The sequence below is a fragment of the Canis lupus genome, chromosome 34 (genome assembly GCF_011100685.1).
Source record: "Canis lupus familiaris isolate Mischka breed German Shepherd chromosome 34, alternate assembly UU_Cfam_GSD_1.0, whole genome shotgun sequence".
Taxonomy (NCBI): domain Eukaryota; kingdom Metazoa; phylum Chordata; class Mammalia; order Carnivora; family Canidae; genus Canis; species Canis lupus.
The window spans coordinates 19,246,852-19,266,175 of NC_049255.1; the positions used below are offsets into that span (position 1 = coordinate 19,246,852).

Here is a 19,324-nt window from a genome sequence, read left to right on the forward strand (position 1 = left end):
CTGAAGAGACATTTTAAAATCACAATGAGTTGTCACCTCATGTCCGTTAGGATGACCATCATCAAAAAGACGAGGTAACAAATGCTGGCATGGATGGTAACTTGGTACAGCCACAAGGGAAAACAATATGGAGAACTGTCACAAAATTGAAAATAAATTTACCATATGATCCAGCAATCCTCTTCTGGGACTATGTCCAAAGGAAATGAAACACTAACTTGAAAAGATTTCTGCTCCCACCATGTTCATAGCAGCACTATTTACAACAGCAAAGACGTGGAGAGAACCTCAGTGTCCATCAATGGATGAATCGATAAAGAAGTTGTGAGATAGATATGTGTAATAGAATGTTATTCAGTCATAAAAAATGAGGAAATCTATCATTTGTGACAACCTGAATGGGCTTTGAGGGCATTATGCTAAGTGAAATAAGTCAAACAGGGATGATCTCGCTTATATGTGGAACCAAAAACAAACAAACATAGAAAAAGATATCAGACATGTAGTACTAGAGTCACAGGATAGAGGGAGGGAGGAATAGGACAAAAATGGTCAAAAGATACAAACTGGCAGTTACAAGATAAATTGAGTAGTAGGGATATAATATACAGCATGAGGACTACAGCTAAGGCTGTATGATATACAGGAAAGTTTTTTTTTTTTTTCTTCAGGAAAGTTGTTAAGAGGATAAATTATAAGAGTTCTTATCCTGAGGAGAAAAAATTTTTTTTTCTCTTTTATTCTTTTTATTGTATCTATTTGAGATGACGGATGTTAGCTGAACCTACTGTGATAATCATTTTGCAATATATATAAATAAAATCATCATGCTGTATACCTTAAACATACACAGTACTGTATATCAATTATGTCTCAATAAAACTGGGGGAAAAGGAATTTGGAAAAATGTGCCAGTCATCCAAATACAGAATCCTCATCCTGTCTATTTGCACTATGGGTTTAGATAAGCTACCAGTAAATACAGAGATGGCAGCCTCTAGAGATATGTGTGGGGTAGGGTGAGAAGTATCTACTCATCTACTCTTTATCTCTATTTTTGTTGGTGACTATTCATCCTCTAGCCTCTACTCCTTTAAACTTCTATCCTCCGATGATTCTATCTTTAGTCAACAGGAAAACATGCTGTAGAGTAAGATCGATGGTTCAGAGAGTAAGTCAAGACCAGTTCATCAATGTAAAGTAAATAACTTGAGGAAAATAATATTACACATAATAGTACACATTTTAAATTTAGAAATAGGTAGCCATATAAGTTATCATTCAAACCAGGACACTCTCTGAAGAGTGAGAGAGGGTGCTAACTGGGTAGGATCCCGGGACTACCGCATGAACCAGAACTGACCCAGCCATGTGACCAGGGGTAGAAAGGAGATGGACTTCACAATGGGGCTTTATGGCCAGGCCTGAAATTGGTATTCATCACATCCACCCAATTATATCAGCCAGATTAGTCACATGGCCCCAACCTAACTGCAAGGGAGACTGGGAAATGTAGTCTTCCTTGATGCCAGGAAGTGATGAGTGAGCATCTTCTTAAGAACAGAGTCTTGTTAGAAACAGAATGCACTAGTGTATTTCAAAATGCTTCCTTTCCTTTCCCCCTGCCAGAAGCATGTGGGAATTTTTCTCCCAATATTCACTTTAAGGACCCAGTCAATCACCTGGTAGTAAAGCTCACAAAAATATGGGCACTGCTTCCTCCATGACTGGGCACCCCTGGAGCTTTTGATTCTCAGAATGGTTCTCATTGAGTCTCCAGCAATCTGTCCATTTCAATTCTGGTTTTCCTATTCCCACACTGGTTCCTAAGGAGGTTTCTGTTCGAGGGCTCCTGCTTTGGTGAGTTGTAATTCCCTGCATCTGCTTGTCCCTCTAGTTTTGGGGGGCAGCAATTTGCCCCATGACCTTACTTCTCTTTTGGATATACGAAGAATTGATGATTTTTTTCAGTTTATTCAACTTTTTACTTGTTAGGACAGAGTAGTGATCTCCAAGCTTCTTACATGCTGGTTCAGAAACCGGAACTTTTTTCACTTTCTTGATAATCCTTTTGGGTACGCAAAAGTTTTTAATTATGATGAGATTCAATTTGTCTGTTTTTCTTTTGTTACTCATGCGTTTGTGTCATATCTAAGAATCTATTGCCAAATCCAGGGGCATGAAGATTTTCCTCTGTTTTCTTCTAACAGTTTTAGAGTTAGCTCTTTTATTTGGTTCATTCATCCATTTTGGGTTCAATTTTTTTTTTTTTTGAGAGAGAGAGAAAGCATGAACATGGGGTTGGGGGAGCACAGGGAGTGGGAGAGAGAATCTTAAGGAGGTTCCATGCTCAGTGCAGAGCCTGACAGTGCTCCATCTCACGACCCTGAGATCATGACCTGAGCCAAAATCAGGAGTCAGACACTTAACCGGCTGAGCCACCCAGGTGCTCTTTTTCTGGGTTAATTTTTGTACATAGTGTGAGGTAGGGGTTTCCAAGTTCATTCTTTTGCATGTGGACAGTTGCATGTGCAGTTATCCCAACATTGAATGCAGATCTTTTAATATCATTTAGCTTTTTTTAAACTAGAGAAATATATTACCTATCAAAAATTAAATAAGTTTTTTAAGTGGAAAGGATATAATCCTTGCAGAAAGAGAAGCAAGTTCATAATGCGGTTAAGATCATGAACTCAGAACAGGTCTGCTTGGGTTTGAATCCTGGCTTCACCACAAACAAGCTAATTGATCCTTGATCTTTCTGTGCTTTGGTTTCCTCATATATACAACTAGGAAAATAATAGCACATACTTCACAGACTTATTATGAGGATTAGGTAAATTAATACATATAAAGTACAGTGCCTGACTGTTAGTAAGCCGTATATAAGTATTTTTTAAATAATTGAATAACTAAGTTTTGAAACTCTAGATTTCCAGGCAATTTCCACTCTTCAGGCACTAAGCTTTTCAAACCAGCAGGGCCCGGGTATGGTGAACCAGAGGACCATTGAAAGTGCTCAATAGCATACTGTGAGAGGAAAAGCCCAGCTCTCCATCGCAGTTCCCTGGCCATTCACCCCAGGCAAAAGGGCTTTCATCCTGGTCCGTGGGTTAGTTGGCCCCATATATCACAAGCATAAAGAAATACATGACTGCCTCTGTTACCAGCACAGCATAATACAAAACAACATCTATTCCAAGGACTAACATAAGGAAGCATGTCGTTACTTCTCTTCCCCTATGTTCTTCAAACAAAAGGGGAAATGCTGGGAAGGTATGGAGGTGGCTTGTGTCACTGCTATCACTATGATGGGCATTGCTCTGAAATGCGGGAAACATTTGCAAGGGAGAAGCATTCATATAAGCGGAAAAGACACATTGATTGTGAATTTTTTTCCTTTGGAGCATCTTGCATAATGAAGTACCTAATTCCAGTAGTGCTAAGCACCCATTTTCGTTCTTCTTTTTGGGTTCCAATTCATAGTTTCAGAGTTTCCCACAAGTTAATAATCTCTTCAAAACAATTGCATAAGATGCCTGAGGAACATTTTGCGATATTAAACCTTTCGTATCACTGCTAAGTAGGTGTGTGTCTGCGCATAATATGTATGAAGATTGATAATGATTCTTTACATTGGCAACAGTATGGAAATCGAACATTAGAATTGCAAGTAGTTTTATTTGTATAAAAAATTTAAAAATATTTAATTAAAATGTTAAAATTAAATAAGCTATATTTCAACTTTATTTTATTAAATATTGAAAACACATTTTAAATACCTTATTAAGTATTCAAAACACTGATATTCTGTTGATTATAATTTCTATTTTGTCTTCTAACTTAAATAATTCTGAATATTTAGAAAACATAACTTAATAAAAATATATGGAGAGTAATTTTAGCTTTTTATCTTTTACATTTACTTTTTATTAAATTTTATTAAATACATTCCATTTTGAATAATTTCAATATGATTACATTTTAGGCTTTAATCCTTTAGATCAGTACAGTCTAATAGAACTTGATACAATGGTGCAATATTCAATAGCCCTGCTGTTCAGTATGGTAACCATTAGTTACATGTGACTAGTGAGCACTTAAAATATGACTGCAACTGAGGAACTTAATTTTTCATTTTATATACTTTTAATTAATTTAAATTTAAATAGCCATACTTAGCTGGTAGCTGTCCTCCTGGACAATGACATAAAAGTCTTGAGTAAAACTATACAATTAATGAGTTAGCCAGAATAAAGGCAAAAAATAAATTTTATTTAAAAATAATAATTCATGAAGTATGAATGTCTTATCTGTTCCTCATCCAAACACCCTTTAACAGAACTCCCAGCATATGTGATGATAATTATGTCCAGTCATCTTTGATGTTTTGTCAACATGGAAACCTCCAGCTTTACACATATTTTTTCCATCCAATCATTATGAAGATATATTTGGCAAGAAAGGAAGATGGAAAGTATGTTGTGCAGTATGTCGTTCGACTGTTTGGGATTTATAACATTTAAGTGTAGGCATATGATATGAGGCCTCTGCTTGAACACTCGCCTGTACCTCTCACAGATGTCAGGGCTGGGCCTGCCTGACCTGAGTCGTCCACCTGCAAGAGAGGCACTGTCATGCATTCATAGGTCACTGCTCTCAAGCGCCGGGAACACTACCCCGCTTAGCCTCTCCTGGTAATAGCCATCACCTGGGCCTGCCCCTCTTTCACTCCCCTGAAGCCCAGAGTTGACTGGGACCCTTCCCACCTGCCCAGTATGTGCTGTCAGTGAAAGAGAAACACCCTTGGGGCATTGTCCAGGAGTGTCCTGACCCTCAAAATAGTGACCAGCCACGCCTTTCTCTAGCAAGGGTAAGAAATTCTCATGGACTCCCAGAGTTGAGTTGTTTTTATAATCATCTCACATGGGTATGTACAAGTAAGAAAGTATCAACTCCTTATGCCTATAGTACTTATTTGACTGTAAAGCTCAAATAGGCTATCTAGATTAAATATAAACAAAACTGCAAAATCAATAAAAATAAACCCAACATCATTGATTTAATGTAATAATGTGTTATGGAAACTTAAGTTGCCAATGCTGACTTCAAAAGTAGATAGTTCTATCTTGGTGTCAGATTTTTACTTACTGTGTTTCTGTATTTTAAATTTAATACTACAGAGAATGCCCTATGCAAAATCATATTAAAAACAAATTTGATTTCTTAATTCAGAAGAATCGGGACTCATGATTAGCCAAAGTCCTGCCCTTGAGCACCACTTTTAATGAGGTGCTTCTTGCTAACTCCATTAGCTGTCTGGTTATAAGTAGGTAAGGGCTGCATTTCAGCATTATTGATATCCGAAATGGGCAGCTAATTCCATTATATTTCTAGATTTGGAAATGGAAATTTTTGTCATTGACTATTTTCAAATACCCTTGCTTATAAACTGAGATCCTCGAGATAAATCCCTTCTGCCACGAATGTGGCCCTGATTGCCATGGCCCAGCTTCTCGTAAGTTAGTTCAAGCTCCCTGTACTTCCATGCACTCTCCGGTCACTACTACTTCAAAATGAGGTGCCAACATAGCTGGACACAATATAAATATGGGCCCCAAGGTACATGGCTCTGTTCCAACTGTGGCGCTCCATGTGTTTGCCTACCCATACTCTAGTTTATCATTAAAATGAATATATGAATTTTACAAAGCCTCGGGGGTATTCCAGGAAACCCCAAAATATCCTTAGCCCAGTGGTTCTCAAAGTGTGGTCTGCAGATCCCTTGGGTTCCCTGAAACCTGTACTGGAGTCCACAGGTTGAAACCATGTTTATAATAATTTCTAATATGGGAAATATTAATAGATATGAACCACATACACAAAACTCTGGCCAGACAAACAAGCATTAAAGTCAACATTTGCTGTCAGTGTTAGACATTTAAAATCAGCTCAATATCTACTCATTCTACCTTGATCTTAATGCCCAGCTCCACATGATCCCCTCCCTAAAATCTAGTGCGTTCTCTCTCTCTCTCTCCAGGCCTGCAGTGAATTTCAAATTAATCTTTCTCTCCTAAGGTTGAATCTACACAGCATTGAAGATGAACCTGGACCTACTTTATAGTCACACAAGTTACACCTCGTATTAGGGCAGATTATTACATCTAGTGGAAATGGGAGTGATAGTGATGAGTATCACTTCATAGGATGAAGTAACTCCTGCAATGTTGGAAATAATCTAATTCTTCGGTCACCCAAGACTTCTCAGATATCACTCTAGTTTTCACAATTCCTATTTTTGCCAGTGTGGACCATAACACTGACTAAGACACTTATGTCTAGGAATTCAGCTTCTCAAATTCTGAATCTAGTCAGTTTCTGATCTCATTCTTTTGCAGCTGTCTACAAGAAGACAAATCACAAGGAAACAATACTTCATGAATGGGGTCAGCTTGTTTTTCTGCCTAGAGTAGTGCAGTGTGGGGCGAGTCAATTCCTTTCCCAACAGAGATTATTCCAAATCATTAGAAACAACCTACCTGTCCTTGCCTACAAACTTTTCCCTAGTCTGTGAAATGGCTTCTGTCATTGTCTCAGAGCCTCATCTTTGGTGGGCACTTCACTTGAATCCTGAGACCAAAATATGAGAGCTTAATTGACTGCTTCGTTGCTATCAGCCACAGACCTGCCAGCCTTCCTCTGCAAAATGTGGGTATTATTTTCCTCCACGCAGTGACATTTTAATCCAGTCCATGCCAATGCTGAGGCATCTTGCAACTCCACTCTCAATACTAGTTTCTGTATCCAGTAGGCTTTTATGTTTTTGCAAAGATTCCTATTGGTACAGGGACTGGTGGAACAACAGGGGATCATCTCCCTGGCAGCCCCAGCATTGGGGTTCAGATGCTCCCGAGAGTGAGAAGTGCCACCCCCCCCCAATACAGAAGCAGAACAAAAGCCCAGGGTTGTTTGGGCTACAACCTTCACTTGAGAGATCTGCCCTGGCATTGAAACTTCCTAAAATAGATAATTTGACTGAGTCAGATGGCCACCATCCAAATGAAGGCCTCTACTGAGAAGTGATTCATACCAACCCTCTCCACAGCATTTAGCCTTCCTTATCAGTCAGCCCATGGGCCCATCATATGGGGCGAAATCATCAGGACTGTGCCACTCAATTCACTTGGCAGGAACCACAGCAACTGATGCGCACAGGAGCCCATGCCAGTTCTTTTTGCTAAAGAGAACCAGTTGGCCAGGCAGTCATTGAAGGCCTTCGTGAATGAATCCCCTCAACCGGTTCAGTACAATTATTTTCAGAGAACATTTTTACAAACCCTAACAACTAAAGTCATGGTGGGGCTAACTTCCCAAATAACAACTCCAACTTTGAGACAGTTTGTAGTTCAGTGAATTGATTTTTAGTAACTCTGTTACTGAGCAATTAATTGAGAGCAAATGCAGACATTAGCTCTGAGCCTCATGATGCTTTTGGTAAATGACTTGTCAAAAGCATCCCCAATGCCATCTTAACTTTTAAAGGTGCCAAACAGAATGATTACTAATTAAGTATCTATAAATGCAAGCTAGTATTTCCCAAACCTGGCCCTGTAAAAACAACGTCTAGGAAATGTTAATAGACACACAGCAAAAATAAGTAATAAATTAAAAAATTTAAATTCATGGTCAAAACACTTTGGGAAGAATTTGTGTATGATGATCACCTCCTCTTGGACACACACTCTCCAAGCAGAATATTTAAAGCACTGAGAAATTCCATTGTAAAGAAATTTATTTTGGTTAGCTAAGCATTTCCCAGATTTACCTGAACACATAAACGTTTTTTATTTTGCCTCATGCTTCCCCAGATCCTAATGTTAGGATGTATTGATTTATGTGAACTTTAGGCCAAAGGTATAATTTTGAAAAATGTGTAAGACTGAAACGGATTCATGAATGAATATAGTATATAGACCTTGCTTCAAATCAGGACCTCAGGAAGTAAATCCTGAAACAAGGACTTGAGTGTGGGAAGTTTACTGGGTGAGGTCCTTGGGATCAACTCCTTTAGGGAGCTAAGACATAGACATGGGCAGAGGGAGAAGCTGAACCATTTTGTAGTCACCACAAAGGCCTCATGCTATCACAGAGGGAATCACTGAAGCTGGGATGGTCCCGCAAAGTTGTCTCACCTTGAGACAAGGTGGTTGGTGTTCATGCCCCTCGTGAGCAGGAGCATGATCCTGAGTTGGGCAGCTTTCTTCAGTTGAGAGCAATTCTTGGAGAAGGATGCAGCTGGGGTCTCCAATTCTCTTAGACCATCCACAGCAATTGGAAGATGGAGTGTTTCAAATCTAAGGAGGCATCTGGGGGAGCATTGCACCATCCATGACAGCCTATTCTGCACCACTTGGTTTGTGCAGTAAGTTCTGGAAACAGCTCCTCCAGAATTCGGGTTGGTCCTTTTATTTGGGGAAACTTACAGGAGAAAGGAAATAGGAACAACAGCCTCACTGATGTAGCTCATATAGAGGTTGCAACTGATACTCATTATCTCCTTGGATGATCATTCCAGACTCCCCTCTCCAAAACTGGCCACTCTGTTGGTCTAGGTAGTTTGCCTGATTTGGTGACTAAACCCCATGAGGGGTCTGAGACTCATAGTCATGACTGCTTGGCATTTATTTATTTATTTATTTATTTATTTATTTATCTATTTATTTATTTATTTTCAGTGTCATGATTAGACTATTACATTTAGCAATCAACAGCATGGGTGCAAAAAAAAATCTACATTAAAACCCTTTGTTGGAATGCTTTACACTTTCCACAGAACAGAAATGAAAATAATTTGTTATACAATTAGTCACAAATATAGTCCTTGAGTTTTCTGCCCATACACATGAGTATTGTCTATAACTTGTCTTCCTTGTAGCAGCTAGGCCCTGCCACCACTCTGCTTGGCTGAGTTCACAAATCTATTATAACCTGTAGCTTCCCTGTCACTTCTCTGGCTCTCCTCTCCTGCTAAGCCTTGTTTCCTGGCAGTAATTAAAACCTTCTGCCACTGCCATAGCTGCTGCTGCTGCTGGAATTGCCATAGCCACCTTGGTTTCGTGGTTTGGCAAAGTATTGGCCTCCACCACCACAGGGACCAGAGCTTCTGCCTCCAAAATTTCCTCCTTTCATGGGTCCAAAATGTCAGGATTGATTGTTGTAATTGCCAAAATCGTCATAGCTTCCACCACCTCCAAAGTTGCTTCCATCATTACCAAATCCGTTATAGCCATCCCTACTGCCACCGTATCCACCACCACCTTGACTGCCACCGAAGCCACCTCGACACTGAAGATCCCTCCACGACCAAAGTTGTCATTCCCACCAAAACCACCTCCACGACCACCACCAAAGTTTCCAGAACCACTTCGGCCTCTTTGGCTGGACGAAGCACTAGCCATCTCTTGCTTCCATAGGGCTTTCCTTACTTCACAGTTGTGGCCATTCACAGTATGGTATTTTTGAATGACAATCTTGTCTATGGAGTCATGGTTGTCAAAGGTCACAAAAGCAAAACCTCTCTTTTTGCCACTGCCTCGGTCAGTCGTGACCTCAATCACTTCAATTTTCCCATACTGTTCAAAATAATCTCTTAGATGATTATCTTCAGTGTCTTCTTTAAAGCCACCAACAAAAATCTTTTTCACAGTTAAGTGGGCACCAGGTCTTTGAGAATCTTCTCAGGAGACAGCCCTCTTTGGTTCCACGACTCTTCATCCACCTTGTGTGGCCTTGTGTTCATGGCTGCATCCACCTCCTCCACGGTGGCGTACATGGACAACCCAAAGCCTCTGGGGCACTTGGTGTTGGGGTCTCTCATTACCACACAGTCTGTAAGTGTCCCCCATTGCTCAAAATAACTCATCAGACTCTCATCGGTTGTTTTGAAGCTCAAACCTCCAATGAAGAGCTTCTGTAGCTGCTCAGGCTCTTTGGGAGACTCTGACTTAGACATGATGGCAGTGGGAGGGGAGACTTTAACAATGCTTACTCGGTGGCATCCAGGGGCAGAAAGCTTGGCTTCTATTTATTACCAGAATTGGATGCTGAATATTTTCTTCCTGTCCCCATTGAGTAATACTAGCTCCTTATAAGCCTCCTTATACCTGAGCCAATTACCTGCCAGGATAGTGACTCCTTTACTTCTCTACTGTTCTCTCAGCACAAGGAATCAAAACTGGCCCCCTGACAGCCATAGCTAAAAGTTTAATGGGAACCTTGCTTCCTGATGGAAGCATTTTCTCTCTAAACCTGTAAGGCTCAGAGTTATGGGATGGGAAACACAAATTCCACAAGTGGGTCGCTAGGAATGATGGTGAACAGGGCAATTCCTAATTTTGTCTCTTAGTTTCTGACTCGTGTATTCTACCTACGGAGGAGACAGCCCCGTGTTGTGGCAGCTGGTTCATGCCTTTCAAATTTTGGTTCTCAGGACCACCTTTTAGAAATTATTGAGGACCCTCAGAGAGCTTTTGTTTTTTTGGGTGATCACTATCAATATTGTATTAGAAATTAAAACTGAGAAAGTTTTGAAATACTTTTCATTTGAAGGTAGTGGAGAGGAGCACATTGGACATTAAGGGAAATAACACCTTAGTATAATTATTATGAAATTACTTTTGACCTCATGGAATCCTAAAGCCTATCCTAAAGTGTCAGAACGTTTCAGAATACAAAGGAGGATGATAAAGAACAAAGTTTGACAAGTGAACTTTACTTTTCTTGGTTTATAATACTTGAATCTTAAAAGAAACTGAGAAATATGTTAAAACTTAAGTAAAGTTTGGTCCACTTTAATGGGTTTGCCTTCTTAATTTACTGATCAAAACCTTTGCCAACAATATGAAGGTTTATTCTTCACTTTCTGTGTAATCTGCCTACATGGCAAAAATTCTTGATTTTAATTTTTTATATTTCTGATTTTTTAGGAAAAGAATTTTAGTTATGAAAGAACTTATATATTCTTTACGATCACGCTAATGCCTATGTTTTATTTTAATTTATAGCTATCTTGATTAAATAGATAACTAAATGTTGTCAAGTGCCTATGATCCCATTTTAATCAAATGTCCAAATCTCCTCTAACAGCTTTTTTGGTTTTTCCCTCTCCAATCACTTCCAAATCCAGAAATACAGGAGAGAAAAAAAGAATTTTTCAGGATATCTTTTACACCAAAATCTATCTTGAGATTTCTTAGAGGATCCTTGGAAAAACACAAAGATTTATTATTTTACCTTATAAAAAGAAAGTTGCTGGAAATAATCAGGGTTTTTTTCTTTTTCTTTTTTTTTAAGATTTTATTTATTTATTCATGAGAGACAGAGGCAGAGACACAAGCAGAGGGAGAAGCAGGCTCCATGCAGGGAGCCCAACATGGGACTCGATCCTGGGTCTCCAGGATCACACCCTGGGCTGAAGGTGGCTCTAAACCACTGAGCTACCGGGGCTTCCCCAATCAGGGTTTTTTTCTTATATGTCACTGTTGTAGTTTCATGGGAAAAGTCATCAAATCAGAAGAGATATAGTTGAATTTCATTTTGAGTAAGTAAAACATTATTAATATAAAGACCTCATGGGACTTCTGGGTGGCTCAGCTGTTGAGTGTTTGCCTTCGGCCCAGGACGTTAACCTTGGAGACCCGGGATCGAGTCCCACATCGGGTTCCCTGCATGGAGCCTGCTTCTCCCTCTGCCTGTATCTCTGCCTCTCTCTCTGTGTCTCTCATGGATAAATAAATAAAATCTTTAAAAATATATAAAAACTTCAGAAATTATATAAGTCATGGAAGTCCTTAGATATTTGTCAGTGTTCTCATAACATGTCTTTTCATAATATGTCTTAACTTCAGAGGAAACATTGCCTAGACTCTGTCCAGTTTTCTTATATTTGTCAGAATCCTGGTGGTGCCTCAACCGATGTTAGACAGCAGCAATATGATGTTAGCTTTCATTTCCATTATAATTGAAAATGTTAACTTTGTCATAGTCTTCTTTAATTTGAATCTAGTATCTTTTACCTTACTAGTTTTCAATTTGACGATGCACATCACAGTTGCCTTTATAGTTTTATAAAGATACAGATGTCTAGGACCTATGCCAAATTTACTGAAGCTCTTTATATTTTTGGTATATTCTTGTATATGCTGGTATAATCTTAGTATTTATGTATATTATGTCTCAAGAGTATTGTGTTATTATGTCTCTGGGTTTTTTCTCTATAAAATTATGTTTATCCATTTATATAAATCAGATATTCTCTGACTTCTCTGAAACTAGGTTTTATCATTATTCTTAGAGACAAGTTGTCTAAAATTTGCTTTGGAATGGCTTTATCATTTGTTTTGCATGCCAAAGAAGCAATCAAATTTCCTTGTCAGTTATGTTACTCTTATTAACTCCCATTAGACCTTTACATTTGAAAGTTATCTGTAATGAATTAGCCACAGCCATTTTCCCTGTGATCTAAGATGCTTTTTGTTTTTGCTGACACTTACCTAAAGACTCTGCTATCAGCTACAGGCTGAGTGTGTGTCTTCAACAAAGAACAACAATCTCAGAGCCCATGGAAAAGGACTATGCCAGGTACTACCAAGTATTAGCACTCCAAAGAATAGACTCTTGGGTACAGGCTTCTGATGCATCAGTTGGACAATTTTCAGGCTATACCAGTGGGTTGGGTCAGGATTTCCAGAATTCTTTTCATTCTTGCACATGGGCTTACAAGACTGATAACTCAAGACCCAGTAGAATACGAATTAAAGATGTATTTATTTGAGAGAGAGAGAGAGAGAGAGATAGTATGTGTGTGAGCAGGGCAAGAGGCAGCAGGTGAGGGAGAGAGAATCTTCAAGCAGACTCCCCAGACCCTGAGATCATGACCTGAGCCAAAATCAAGAGTACCCCACTTAACTGACTGAGCTACCCAGATGCCCCGAAGCTCTATCTCTTGAAGGAAAGAGTATCAAAAAACTTGTGGACACATGATTAAACCCATCCCAAGGGCAAATTGAGGTTTGGTGACTTACAAAGTCCTGGCCTGTCCATCATTCTGCACCTGCCCTCACCCTTGGGTAACTGTACAATTTATTGATGAAATAGTCTGGGAATAAGTAATAGTAAAACAAAGCAGGCCGTAATTGTGTGCTCTGATAGAAGTTTCCAGGGAAGGAGAGATCTGGGACTTCATGAAGGAAGTGACATTGGACATGAGTCTTAGAGAATGAGACCATTTCAGTGGTCTCAGATTAGAAGCCAGAGGGAGGACCTGGTCAGGGAAGGGAGCAAGGTGAATGCTGGTATGGAGGCAGGAGATAGTACCTGTTGGGTCCCCAGGTACCAGGTACTTGGGGAGCTGAGAACAATATGATGTCACTAAAACCAATCAAAATAAAACAATGAATGTTTAACTTTGAAGAAGAAAATGGTGTGGGACTATGCATCAAGGTCATGGGGGAGAAAGGCTGGTTGGGGCTAGACAACAGGAAGCCATGTATGTCAGGGTCAGGATGTTAGAAATTTAGGGTAAGTTTCTGAGGAGAGATATTTTTCCAGCATGCTCCAGTGTACCAATGTGCATTAAAAATATCAGCCTGATGAAGCTCCAGCCCAGGGAAGACTGGATCAAAGTGGGAGAGGGTAGAAGTGTGAGGGCCATATGGGAGGCTGGTGAGATGACCAAGTGCCCTACTCATGCCCAGTGCAGCTCAGAGGTGCTCTGTCCCCGCTGCACATCAGAGTCACCTTCTTAAAACTGGTGCTCAGTCCTCCCGCCTGAGGTCCTGATTTAATTGTTCTGAAGTGGGTTTAGGTACTCCAGGTGATTCTAGTGTGCAACCAGGCTGAGAATACCATGATGCAGAGCAAAGGAAGTCTTCTCAGCACCAGAGGAATTTGGGGCTATTGCCCTCTCTTGCCTCATTTTCTAAATTCCTCTTTTACCTCGCTGGCTCCTTGTCCCTCCGTCCTTTGTGTTTTTCTTATGTTTAAGTTCCCCCTGGAAGTACCTCTAGTTTGCTTGACTATTCTATTCCCCAGTGTATCAAGTTCTCAAACAGCCTATCTTTTCCCATGACCCTGCAAACTTCCATTTCCTCAGAGCAGTTGCTGTCAAAGAGACCTTTGGAAGAAAGTGCTACTGGATGAATTCACACTAAGATGTGAATGATTGATGACCCTGTTACCCACCTAAAGGGTATTTGATTTTTAAATGTTTTTCTAAGCTTTTTAAATTTTTAAATATATTTTATCTTTTAAGAGATTTTATTTATTTGACAGAGAGAGAGAGAGCATGAGCAGGGAGGAAGCAGGCTCCCCGCTGAGCAGGGAGCCCAACACAGGCTCAATCCCAGGACCCAGACAGAGATCATGACCTGAGCTGAAACCAAGAGTCAGACACTTAACCAACTGAGCCATCCAGGCGCCCTCAAATGTTTTTCTAATCTTTTTCTAAAAAAATAATTTTACACTTACAGAAAAGTTACAAGAAAAATATAAAAGATTCCTATATAATCTTTTTTGAAGTACACTTGTTTTATTCTCTCTCTCTCCACACACACTTAAACACACACGTCCTTGTCTTTCTCAATCATTCAGGAGTAAGCTGTAAGCTTATCCCCAAATACTTCAGTGGTCACCTCCTAAGAACAAGGACTTTCTCCTACAGCCACAACACTTACACCAAATTAACACATTGACATTGATACAATCTACCCTCACAGCTCAGACTCAATTTTTGCTAATTATCTCAATAATCACTTGTATAGAGAGACAACAACATCAATAACAACAACAGCATCCCTCTTTTTGCTGTTTCCTTCCTGGTCAGATATGGCGCTTGATTACACATTGCATTCAACTGTTGTGCTTCCTTCATCTCCAGCAGCCTGGAGCATCTCCTCAGTCACTTGCACTGCACTGTCTTAACAGTTTTGAAGAGCACAGGCCATACACATCTTTGGCAGGAACACGACTGAGGTGACACTGTGTCCTCACTGCATCCCATCGCGTGTTGTGCCATGCCCATTTGCCCTATTAATGGTGCCATTAACATCTACCACTGGTTAAGACTGTAAAGTGAAAAGCTATTTTGTTAAAAACTAGTAAGCAGGGGCGCCTGGGTGGCTCAGTGGTTGAGCATCTGCCTTTGGCTCAGATCGTGATCCGGGGTCCTGAGATGGAGTTCCGATTAGGCTCCCAGCAGGGAGGCTACTTCTCCCTCTGCCTATGTCTCTGCCTTTCCTTCTATGTCTCTCATGAATGCATAAAATCTTAAAGAAAAAAAGAAGAGACTAGTCATTTTGCGGGAATATACTATGAGGCCATATACATATCCTGTTTCTCAATAAACTTGCTTCTCTTTCTTTTAGCATCCATTGATGAGCCTTGCCTGAACCTATGATTACTATGATGGTTGTTACCAAGTGAGGGTTTTCTAAATTTTATCATTTCTTTATACCTATTAGTTGGCCTTCTACTATAAAGGAGAGCTCTTCCTTCTCCCTTGTTTATCTACTTATTTATATAAACATGGACTTATAAGTTCCTATTATATGCAATATGTTGTAATAAATTGGTATCATTATTTATTTTGTTACTGAAATTGACTCAGACATGACCAACAAGAACCCTATTAAAGATGGTTAGATTAAAAAAAAAAGATGGTTGGATTATTTGAGTTTTAAAAGAGGTGGATTGTTCATTCAAATCTGTCTCCAAATAGTACACATAAGGTGTTAAAGGCAAATGAAGTGAAAAGTGTAGGCAGTGTGCCAGAGCGTGATGGTGAGCAGAGTGTCCTTTTACTGGATCAGCGCTTCCCAAACTATTCTAGCTTCTCACCGCTTCTTCCTTCTTTTCTGTCCTAAAATGGAATTAAATGCTAGAACTTGGAGGGACTTTAGAGACCAAAAGTTCTGTGGTTCCCAAACCCTGTGTTGTGCCAAGGGCTGTGTGATTGGGATCACTGGAGAGCTGGTTTAACAGAGCATTCCCCTCAAACCTCAGAGATTCTGATTCAAAAGGCAGACCCCAGAGGGGTGGGCAAAAGCTCCCCACGTGACTCCTATACTCAGCCATCACCCCCTTTCCCTTTATACACACGTCCTCATTTTGTAGGTGAGGAACCAGCCACCCAGAGAGGGATATCAGCGTGCCTTTAGGTCACACTGCTAATGCCAGACTAGGAGGGGAATTGAGGTCAATACCTGCTTTTGGCGGTGCCACCTTCCAGTCCTTTAAAATCTCCCAAGGTTTTGTCCCCTTCAAATCTTCACAATGGTGAGAATGAGGAATTTGCTGTCAGGTTGGGGAGAGTGTAAATTAGATGCTTATAAACAGGGAGCTACTTCTGCTTATTGACTTAATAATTACTTGCAATGTAGTTTGTTTCTTTTAAGCTGATCTCCAGAATTTGATTGTTGCAAATTGAAAATAATAATACCCAATTCATAGAGTTGTTATGAGCATTAATTGTAAAGAAACAGTATGGGAGGCCCTGGCAATTTTGCTAGGGAATGCATTAACCAATTCCCCTGCGCCAAACACACACACACACACACACACACACACTCCTCTACTCTCATGTAAGGAAACCCTTCCTGTTACCTCTCCTGTCTCCTTTAGTTCCTGAACCCTACTGAGTATTACAGCAATATCGCCCTCCCAAAATAGTGATTGAAAACTGTAAGGTAAAGGGTACCACTGCATTGCACACACACGTCATCCCTGGGACTGTTCTGAGCTATGGGCCACAAGAATCCAACTATTCAACAAAATCAACCTCTAAACATAACTTTAAGCCTGATAACCCAGGGTTTCCACCTAATGACAATTGAGCCACCCACCTTACCAATCTAGAAATCATCCAATATTTTCAAGGCTTGTGATACTTACAATGAAGGAGCAGCACATGTTATGAATGTTTATGTTTCTGGCTATGGATAACTGTCACCTAGTGTCAATGTGCTCAAGATCGCAAGCCCTCCACCGTATACTGTCTTATTAGGTAGGTCATTTCTTCAGTGTCAGCTCTCTTCCCTTACCTTCTATCTTCTCTCTTCCTTCCGTCAGGAAATCTGTAGGGCAAGAGGGTACCAGGGGCCAGGGCCTCTGCTGCACCCCACACGATTCCTTTTCTCCTCCTTATGCTATCACCCAGCTGACCAGGGCCGTGGCCTCCAGAAGAGAAACGGTCTTACTGAGGTGATGAGGGTGAAGCTAGGAAATGGTTGGTGAGGCCATATTGTCCTGGACTAGAAAGAGCTGCTGAAGCTACCCACTGGGGATGGAACAGGTGTCAGCTCCTGTGTTCCTGAGTAACTCTAGCAAAGGAACTTAGCCTCACTGCTAATTAAAAACCTTTGGCCTAGTAATGCATAAAGCAATCACAGTGACTCAGCACTTAAGGGGCTTGTGGATTTAAAATAAGTCCACAAGATCTTTGAATCTCTTCCCTTCAAAGCAGCCTAATTCCTCTCTTGAGTGTGGCTTACATGCTTTTGATCAATAGGATGTAGCAGAAATGTCAGAGGATGACTTCCAAGGGAAGGTCATAAAAGACATTGCACTTCTGTTTTGCTCCCTCCTTTGCATCATGTGCCCTGTAGGAAGCCAGCTACCACGTCATGAGGATAACCAGGCAACCCTCTGGAGAAGCCCACACTGCGTGGAACTAAGGCCTCTTCCCCACATTTGTGTGAGCGTGCCATCTTGGAAGCAGATTCAACCAAGACAACACAGCCATAGCCATCATCTACACCACAGCCAGACCCTGAGCCAGAACAGCCTAGCTAAACGGCCTCTGAAATCTTAACCTACCAACATGGCAAGATAGTAAAAAATTGGTGTTTAAGTCACCAAGTCGTGTGGTATTTTGTTACATAACAATAGATAACCAATATAGGGTGCTTCATCTTTTCCACAGCAACTGTGACAAAAGATAATCCAGGCTCAGCTCCAACACCCTCACTGATGACAGAACTTGCTTCCTCCAGGGCAGCCCAGTGCATGGCTTGACCACCCTGAGTGTTATTAGGTGCCACCCTCACTGAGCTGGTTTTGGCTTCCCTATAACTTCCATCCCAAGGCTTCACGGTGAAGCCAAGGGGAATCCTTCCTTCGTCCATGTGACCGCCGTTCAGACATCTGAAGTCAGTAATGATGCCTGCCCTGTGCCCCCTTCCACTAGCTACAAGAATAGGAAGGAGGGGCTCAGGAAAAGAGACATAGGCCACAGTCTTTCATGTACCAATCCAAGAGGGATTGGATACTGGGAGGCCTCATGAAATGAGGGACACCAGTCCTGAACTACTAGATGATATGATAATAGCAGTAACACTAATAATAATAATAATTAGCACTAATATAGCGCTTATGGTGTGCCAGGTTTATGCCAGGCTTGTTCTATGTGTTTCACATGTGCTAAGTTATTTAAACCTCACAACAACTCATCACTATTGCTCCCTTTCACAGATGGGGAAATTGATTACAACATGCCTGAGGCCCCACAGCTAGTAAAGGGCAGAGCAGGATTTTAAGCCAGCAGTCTGCTTTCAGGGGTCATTCTCCCAATGACAACTCAGTACTGCCTTCCTGCTGGGTCTAGCTCACCTCAGAGCTGCTTTGAAAACTCATATGGAAGCAAAAACCATGGCTACCATTTATTCAACGTCTGCTGTGTGTCAGGACCTGGGCTGAGCATTCTGCATGCGCTAGAACCATTCATGCTCACAGTCCCAGAAAGACGGAAATGTATGAGGGTATTTTTGTCTAATCCCATGCCCACCATGTGATTTTTATAAGGACCCATGGTCTTGAGGCTGCCATTTGTGATTGCAGCAAATCCACCCCAGGCTATAAAGGCTGAGGTCCTAGGAGGCCTTCATCAGAGGAAAGGAAAAGTGTCAGATCCTCAGAGCCCCCAGGACACTCATTTATCATGGTGAGAAATACTGATATTAATAAACCCTTCCACCTGGTACAATTTCCTGTCATTGCCCTCCCACCACCACTTTCTATTTGTAGAACAAAACTCTCAGCAAACAGAGCTTCACACTTCCTGCAGACCTGTTGGATAAACACACATAAACACTCACGGGGAACCATTTCACACCTAATGAATGGGGGTTGAAGGTGTGTGACAGCACCACAGGAGATTGGAGAGCTGCTTTCCCTTGGATTCCCACTCCTGTGAGCCTGGCAGCAATGGGCAAGATGCAGCCCTCCCCCCACTTCCTGCTTGTGAGGTGCCTGTAGGCACTGAGACAAA

General features: G+C 40.9%; 1 long non-coding RNA gene across 1 annotated transcript; it reads left to right on the plus strand.

Annotated features, from left to right (window-relative positions):
• Positions 1-1,499: 1,499 nt before the first annotated feature.
• LOC119867441 lies at positions 1,500-17,912 on the plus strand. Its single transcript, XR_005383548.1, has 2 exons — positions 1,500-1,860; positions 17,664-17,912. It is a non-coding gene; the product is annotated as an uncharacterized LOC119867441 (long non-coding RNA).
• The last annotated feature ends 1,412 nt before the right edge of the window (positions 17,913-19,324 follow it).